General features: G+C 34.9%; 2 non-coding genes across 2 annotated transcripts; both read left to right on the top strand.

The window, feature by feature from the left end:
- Positions 1-2,654: 2,654 nt before the first annotated feature.
- LOC112534483 lies at positions 2,655-2,759 on the top strand. The gene has a single exon (XR_003078770.1). It is a non-coding gene; the product is annotated as a small nucleolar RNA R71 (small nucleolar RNA).
- A 3,154-nt stretch (positions 2,760-5,913) lies between these two features.
- On the top strand, positions 5,914-6,020 carry LOC112534476. The gene has a single exon (XR_003078763.1). It is a non-coding gene; the product is annotated as a small nucleolar RNA R71 (small nucleolar RNA).
- The last annotated feature ends 2,853 nt before the right edge of the window (positions 6,021-8,873 follow it).

Genomic DNA, 8,873 nt, shown 5'->3' with positions numbered 1-8,873 from the left:
CTCGAGAGAGAAACCGAATTCGGTTAAGAATTCATCCACGGGTAGCATAATTAGACTCACCGATCCTTTATCTTTTGTTTGATTGCCAACTAGTTTAGATTCCCTTTGGGTTTGTCTTCTTGTCTTGATTATTTCACTTATCAATTACTCCTGCATCTCCCTTAGGACTTAGCTTGTAGTTAATAGTTAGTTTAGAATTTATTCATCATCCATTTTAGGTTAATATAACAAAGAACAAAGGAGTAACTCTGGGCTTTCGCTTTCCCGAGGAATACGACCTTGATACTCGCCATTAGTGCTAGACTGCATCGATAGGTACACTGCCTTAGATTGTAGCTAACACGAGTAGCACCCATCAGTTGCCACCGATCATCAATGTCACCGATAGCAGGCCTCTCAATGACGAACTGCAGCCTGTTGGACTGCTTGTGGTGAACATGTTGTTGGTGTGATGATGACGCTACTCCCTTGCTCCTATCATGCCGGGAGTGTTGAAGAACTTGTTGTCCGGCACTAGCGGCTAACGGAGTGTCCGGGACTAAGGAAGGGGGCGCCCCAATAGGCTCATGTTGAGCCTCCATAAGGCGTGTCAAGTGAGCTAGTTGGCGCTCCGTAGTGGCCAACCGTTCAGCCAGAACAATGCACTCAGCCTCGGACTTGTCAAGGCATTCCTTCGTCGCCAATAATTCAGCCGCTTGCACGTCAAGTTCCTCCCCATGCACAGACATAGCAAGAGGTTAATAACAACAAATACAGCAGCAACTACAAGAAGCACAAGATGCAGTCCAACACACTCAAAGTAACAAAATCTCCCGGTAACTACGTGAAATAATCCGTGAGGGAGGTGAAGGCAAAGAAGTGAACTTGTATGCAATAACCTATTCAAGCTAAATCAAGCCTGCAATATTGTCCCATGATGATTAAATCAAAGCAAATAATCAATGCAAGATAAAGTCGTTGATTGATTGTGTTGCATGAAATGGATGTATGCCAACGTCTTCGATCTTTGTGATCGGTCTTGAGTGAATTTTTCTTTTTATTTTTTTATGTTGAATTTTCAACTGCACTAGTGATGGTAACAAGCAAGAAAACAAGATAACAACACAAATTTTAGTGCATTCGTGGAATGCAACCTTGCACAAATTTTCAACTGCACTAATAATGGTAACAAATAAGAGAACAAGGTAACAACATAAATTTTAATGTATTCATGGAATGCAACCTTGCTCAAATTTTAGAAGATGATTGTAGGTTTGTTATAACAACCGCAAATTTATATTCATGCAAGATATATTATGCAACAAAATAATCAAAAGGTCAATATGCTAGATAATATGATAAAGCAAGATAGTACTATTGCATACAAGGAAGTAGGGTGACACACAAAACATAAAACTCTCGGCTTGAATATATCTGAACCCTAAGGACTCTTTTCTTTTGTGGTTGGAAAGTTTCGAACAGCTATGAAAAAATAAGGAAATGGAAACACATGTGAGGGTCAGAAATATAATGGGAGAAATTGAAACAAGAGAATGATGAACAACACGTCGTACCCCTGGAAGGTGATACCAATTTGATGCGTTAGCCCCTTGGAAGGCTAGCTTGAGTCGGATCTAGGTAGGATATGTGGCAAGGCTTCTCTTGTTGACGTCTAAGACGACTGTTGATAGAAGGAGGCGGAGGACACGTCCACAACCTTGGAAAGGAGGAAGCATAATTCTCACTTGTTGGATGATTACGGGATGTAATTGTGGACAAGAGAAGGCCAAAGTGACGTAGGCAGGAGGTTGGTCACAATTCCACTAATTGAAGGTTGAAAGTGGGCATAATCCCACTATCACAATTCAAAGATTGAAGGCCAAAGTGACGTAGGTAGGAGGCTGGTCATGATTCCACTAATTTGAAGGTTGAAAGTGGGCACAATCCCACTATCACAATTTGGAGATTGAAGGCCAACCACGTTACAATGAAATTGGGACGAACAATGATTGAAATTGAACACAATCCCACTTTCACAATTCGAGGAATTAAAGGACAACCATGTTGTAATGAAAATGGGATGAAACAATGAATGAAGATGGACTTAATTCCAAACAATAACGTAGATTAAAGGATGATAGTGTTTAAGAATAGGGACGGCACAAATAAGGAAGCCAGCGTCAAAGACAAGGGGTGGAGTCCAAAGCTCTCAACAATACCTTGTATAAAATTCGACGTGAGAAAATAAAAGAAGACCAATATCCCACATATATGGGAACCCTAAACCTAAATTTCTAATAAAGGAAAACAAGCTAAATAAATACAAAAAAAAAAATAACAATACAAAACTAAAGATGAAAGTTAAAGTTTGGGAAGTCTCTTCATGCCAAATAGACAATGATAAAATCTTGAAGGTGGAAATGGAAATTGAGGACGCTCCATTCCTTGCAAAGGCCTTGGTGACAATGCTCGAAGTGGCTTGAGTAATAGCTTTGGCACGAGCCCTCGTGATAGGTCCGTTTGAACGAACGCTCAGCATGTCTTCCTCTTGAGCCTCCGTCAATGTCAATGGTGGAACTGCATCATTCAGGGCCCCACCTGCTGCAGCGTCTACCATCTTCCTAGTAGCAAGGTTCAAACTGTTGTAGAAGGTCTGGACCTGCATCCATACTGGTAGTCCATGGTGCGGGCAGCACCGGAGCAAATCTTTGTACCTCTCTCAAGCATCGTACATGCTCTTGTCATCGAACTACATAAAAGAAGATATCATTTCTCAATTTAGTAGTTTTAGCAGGAGGAAAGTACTTATATAAAAAATTTTCAACCAACGATCTCCATGTCATAATAGTATTGGCTGGGAGAGACTATAACTATCTTTTCGCTCGGTCCTTCAGGGAAAAAGGAAACAGCCTCAACCAAATGGCATCATCAATTGTTCCATTTATCTTGAAGGTGTCGCAGATCTTTAAGAAGTTGGAGATATGAGCGCTTGATCCTCACTCGGTAGTCCCCCAAATTGTACACTATTTTGCACCATCTATATCACGTTTGGCTTTATTTCGAAATTGTTGGCTCCCACAGGTGGTCGCAATATACTCGTCTGTGTCCCCTCAAGGGAAGGTATAGCAAACTCGTACATTGTCCTGGCTTCATCCGCAGCCCGATTATTGTCTCCCATCCCTGCTGGTCTATTCACAGGGGCTTCAAACTCTATTTGCGCCTGCTCTTCTTCTTACATATGCTTCCTCAACAAATGGAGGGATCGCTCTGGTTCAGCAAGAGGGTCTACAGGAGTAGGATTAGCGCTCTTGGTCATAAACTTCCTAAAATGGAAAGGCAGCAACTAAAGAACACAGGAATAAATACAATAATAAAGAATATATATAGAAAAAATGAAAAGACAAAAAATAAAAATGGCTAGATTAACACAAACATAAATTAACGCTAGTTCACACAAAAGTTTCCCCGGTAACGGTGCCAAAAACTTGATAAGCTCTTTGTGTAGCTATAATCTAAGGCAGTGAACCTATTAATGCAGGCTAGCACGGTGAGTATCAAGGTCGTATTCTCGGGTAAGGGTGATCCTAGAACTACTATAGCACCTTATGATATCTAACCCTAACAAAATCAATGAAGTTTCTACTCTATGATTAAATGTAAACAAGTGGTTAACTAAGTGTCAGACAGACTGAAAGGATTTAATGAAACAATCAAAGGAAAAAGCAAACCCAAGTGGACCAAAGCTAGTTGGATTTTAGTGAAAATAGAGATTATATTGATTACCAATTGCAATTACCCATGGACGAGTTCTTAACTGAATTCGGTTTTCCTCTCGAATAACCGAATTCCTAAACCTAAGAACCTAAAGATTGGAATATCTTCCTAATGATCGATTATTAAATTAGCATTAAGCTTTAACCCACCACTATTAAGCTTTGTTAATTCTTAATCCAGCTAGTCAATTACCCTTATCTCTAAGTGAGCATTAACCAGTTCTTGCTATTCAAATTTTCAATTACTAAATGAATTTCTCAATTACATAAAGGAATCTAAATACCACAACTCACAACATCTCATGAATAATGTGATTTCTCATTAATAATGAAAGCGAGAAGAGACAAGCATTGATAATCAAAGTCTCATAAGCATTAAAAATAATCCAACAACATAGGAACCCCAATGGGTTTAACAAAATTTAGTTATTCATACTAATAAGCAACATAAAGTAAAGAACAAATTCAGAAAAGTAAATTGAAGGCATGTACACCTTTCTTCTTCAAGTTGAATGAAAAACTCTAAATTTCCAATTCCGAATGATGAACCCTAAATTGCCTCTTGAATTCCCCAAATCTCCTCTTGATCTTCAATTTGATGTTAAAACCAATGTAATCCTTCCTTAGATGAAATGGTCTCCTAAAGTAGAGTATTGAAGTCTAGGAAAAGATGGCTTATGCATGTATGTGTGAAATCAAGTCAGAAAATCGACCCCTAACCCAATAAATCGCATTTGCCTATATAAATCTCTCGATGCTAATCGGCCGTGTTGGACCTCCGCATCCTGCAACATAAGGCTTCATCCCGGCCGTGCCCTCACCGATGTTGAGCCACCACGGGCCTTGGTGGAGGCCGTGGTGGCTTCGGATACCGTGCCAAAAGGGCACTCTTGAGGGTCAAGTGTTGATGGTTCAGCACGGCCTGAGTCCAGGCTGTGCTCAACCTTGGAATGCTAGTCCTTGCTCAATTTTTATGGATTCTGGTCCGTAATTGCGCGTATTTCCCTCGATTATCGATAATATCCATTGATAATGACCTGAAACATGAAAGGAACTAAAACACAGGTGATTCTGGCGTAAAACAAGATAACTATGCATAAAAATGTAAGCAATTGGGCATATAAACATGTATAAAATGATGCACATCAATAAGGCTGAGCTGCCTTATGAAATTCAGGTCTAGAAATTCTTTCTTTTCTTTCTTCTCAAGCTTAAGATTAGGCTCTATTTTTTCTTCCTTTCGTATGCTCTCCTTATTGATTTGCACTAATCCATCATTTTTAGGTGTACCTGCATAAGAAGAAGAATTCTTTTTAGTTTCCATGATAATTACATTATCAACAACCTCACCTTTTCTAATAGTAGTAATGGGATTGTCTTGTTCAGGTTGACTTGATAGTTTCTCTTTATTGAGCTCTTGAACAACTTCAACAATTTGTCCCATTTGAGCTTCTAAACATTTCATTGAAGCCTCAATGGAATCTATCTTTTTCTTATTCCTCTCCATCCTATCCTGAGAAGCCATCATAAATGATTGAAGTGTTTCTTCCAAACTTGGCTTCCTTTATTCATTAGATCGAAGAGTTTGTTCTTGATCTTGAAAGAAGGGATTGGAGTCCCTTTGGAATTGAGGATATTGGTCTTGGTAATGAGGTTGATATGATTTCTCAATAATTATGGTGGGTTTTGGTAATTGTATTTTTAAGAAAAATTTAGATGGTTTCTCCAACCTATGTTATATGTGTTGGAATAATGGTCATTCATAGGATGCATGGGTTGGTAAAAATCCATTAAATTTATTTGGTCAATATATATTTCCTCTATAATTATCAAAAGATGAACATTAGCACCATGACCATAAATACCACAAATATCACATATCTCATTATTTGGTGAGTCTTTTGTTGAAGCAAGCATCTTAACTTGCTTAGTCAATTCAGCTAATTGCATGGCCATCTCACTACTAGCTACTACTTCACTTACTCCTACTCTTTTTGTCCTCATACCTTTTTGTTGAGAATTGGCTCCTAACATCTCAAAGATGTCATAAACTTTATCAGCTGTCTTTTCTAACACAGCACCCCTAGCTGCATTATCAATCATACATTGATATTATTATGTCAATCCATCATAAAATGATTGGTTATTTATTAGGAGTGGGAATCCATGGTGTGGGCATTGCAATAAAAGTGATTTGAAGCGATCTCATGCTCATGAAAAGATTCAGCATCCTTTTGATAAAAATTAGAGATTTCAACTCTTAATTCTTTGGTCTTTTGATATGAGTAAAACCTACTCATAAACTTTTGACAAACTTCATCCCAAGTTCTCAAAGAATTAGGAGGCAAGGTCATTAACTAAGCCTTTGCTCTTTCTTTCAATTAATAAGGGAAACACCTCATTCTTAATCGATCTTCATTTAGTCCAGATAATGGGAAAGTATGAACTATAGCATAAAACTCTCTAATAAATGTTAATGCATCCTCATTAGGCATACCATAAAATGAAGGAAGTAAATTAAAATGAATATTCTTAAGTTCATAATTCCTAGATGCATCACCTAGAATTACACATAATGTAGTGTTACCAATTTTAAATCGTGCATAATCTTTCATAGTCATTCGCCTTTGAGCTTCTATTTTTCTTGGTGGGTTTGCTATGATATCAACTTCTTTTTTTGATTCTTCTTCAATCTTTTGAGTTGATGAATCACTTGATTTAGTTTTTCTTCTTTGTATACAAAGTAAAAAAAAGTTTCAGATTAAAAAAAAAAACTAAAAAATAAAATTTAAAAAAAAAGAAAAACACATAAATAAAATATAAAATACAAAATACAAAACAAACAAATAAAATAAAAACACATAAACAAAATAAATTACAAAACACAAAACAAACTAACAAACACAAGACACTTTGATAATCAATCAATATAATAGATTTAGACACAGTTCCCCGGCAACAGCACCAAAACTTTATGTGTCTAATTTAGTACTCGCAAGTGTTCGAACCGTTCCTATAATAAGGGTAAGTTCACCACGAGGTCGATCTCTCAAGGAACTATGAGGCCACTTATTATAAAGACTAATTATCAATACAAAACAATAAAAGTAAATTTAAACACTCTAAATCAGTATGTTGAGAGAGTAATATTCATAAAGTAAAGTAACTAAATAATAATTAATGCAATGCAAATGCAAATGCTTGTGATCTAAAACTATATGCCAAAGATAGTATTTAGTCTAGCCATTTACTTAGTAATTTTCTTATTTTACTTTAAGCCTAGATCTAATGAATGAGATGGTGATGTAACTTTTTCCTAAGTCACTCAAGCTAATGATGTAACTTAGGTTTCTTATACCAACATATATTAAAGTAAAGATGATGTTTCTAATACTTTTAACTTAAAGATTTTCATAACAAATATTATTACTAAATTGATATGATGGTAAACCAATAATAATGGATGAAACTAATATATATATATGAAGGTAAATAAACAAATAACAAAATCCATACAGAAGTAAAAAAGGCTAAACTAAACACTTATGAAAACTAGCCTAACATATTTAATCCAATGATCATGGTATTAAGTAGAAAGACATAAAATAACACTGAAAACTAAAGCTCTATTTAGATCCAGAATTTCTTCAAGTAGGAAGATGATTGGTCCTCACTCTCCACTTCTTGAAAAGCTCCTTAGATCTTAAAAAGAGTAATGAAACTAAATTAAAGTTTTCATGAAGAACTGTAGAGAATTATGGAGAAAATAATGGTGGGCAGGTGTAGAGAGCAGATAGGAGAAAACTCTTCTCCTCGAATTAGGTTTTGCATAAATATATATAGAGAAGAGTCATCCTCTAAATAAGTCTCTCTAGAGTATCCAATATAAGTCTATCTAATAGATAAGACTTTAAGTATCTTTATCTCTACCAAATACTATCCAATAAATAACTCTTAACATAAATCCTAATAATTGTACAAAATTACTAAAGTATCTCTTGGGCCTTGTAATTAGCAGTCTATGCATCTTAAACTTGGGCCTTGACACAAACATATCCAATTAAGCTTCTTTTTGAGTATTTAGCTCTATATTTTCCTCTTTTGATTAATACTACATGAAAATAGACAATTAAGCTCAAGTGAGGTAAAAGCACATATTTTCACCATATTATATATAGAAATATATCATTAAAGCTCTAAAATATCCTTAAATATCTATATATAATTTGGACCGATAAAAAAGAACGACATAAAAAAAAGCTTAGGATTCACAAAATAAAAGGAAAGAGAGCTCTAGATAAGCTCACTGGTTTACTCCTGCTCTATGCTTCCAGTTCTAGACAAAATCAATAATAAAGTTTGTTTATATTTATTATTTAAATAAATAATTAAAAATAAATTACTAGCATAACTTTTTTATTTTTATATATAATTTTTAATGCGTTGTTTTTTTTATTTTTAATTTATTAAATAAAATTATTTTAGTAATTATTTATTAGTTATAAATATATATTAATACTTAAATCTTTAATTTTGAAAGCATAAGCATTGTTTTGTAAATTGGATTTCAATCATGAAATCACAAAATCAAATATTGAATTTCACAACTTAAAAGTCTTTATTTGATTTTTATGTCAACAATTAACTAGTGTTTGGCTATAATCTACAACTGTATTTAATAGTTACATTTTGTCTTTATTGAATCGAATTCATCCAACTGTCATGAATAGATAGGAATTCAAAAGCTAAAATTTTCTCAGGACTTCCTTTTGGAAGAAGAGAGTACCAAACAATCCACGTGGGGCAAATCAAGTCCCCACTAGGAAAAGAACAAACCAAACAAGTGAATGGATAGCTACAATATGATGGATAACTACATTAGCTCCATGCACTATTTGAAGTTATATATAGAGAGAAATTTATTATATAGATTAAAATTTCTTTTTGCATGTCATCATGTCATTCTCACCCTACCCATAACATAAGGTTAGAGAATATCCCAATAAAAGAATTGATACTATTACAAAAACAAATTTAATAGAAACGATTTGAAAAATGAAAAGATTAATATGCTAAATTAAAAAAAAAAATGTTAAATTTAATCTTTTAATTACAAACAAA

Source organism: Ricinus communis, chromosome 2, assembly GCF_019578655.1.
Source record: "Ricinus communis isolate WT05 ecotype wild-type chromosome 2, ASM1957865v1, whole genome shotgun sequence".
In the NCBI taxonomy this organism is placed as follows: domain Eukaryota; kingdom Viridiplantae; phylum Streptophyta; class Magnoliopsida; order Malpighiales; family Euphorbiaceae; genus Ricinus; species Ricinus communis.
The sequence above is the reverse complement of the archived record's forward strand: the minus strand, read 5'-3'. Positions and strand labels throughout refer to the sequence as shown.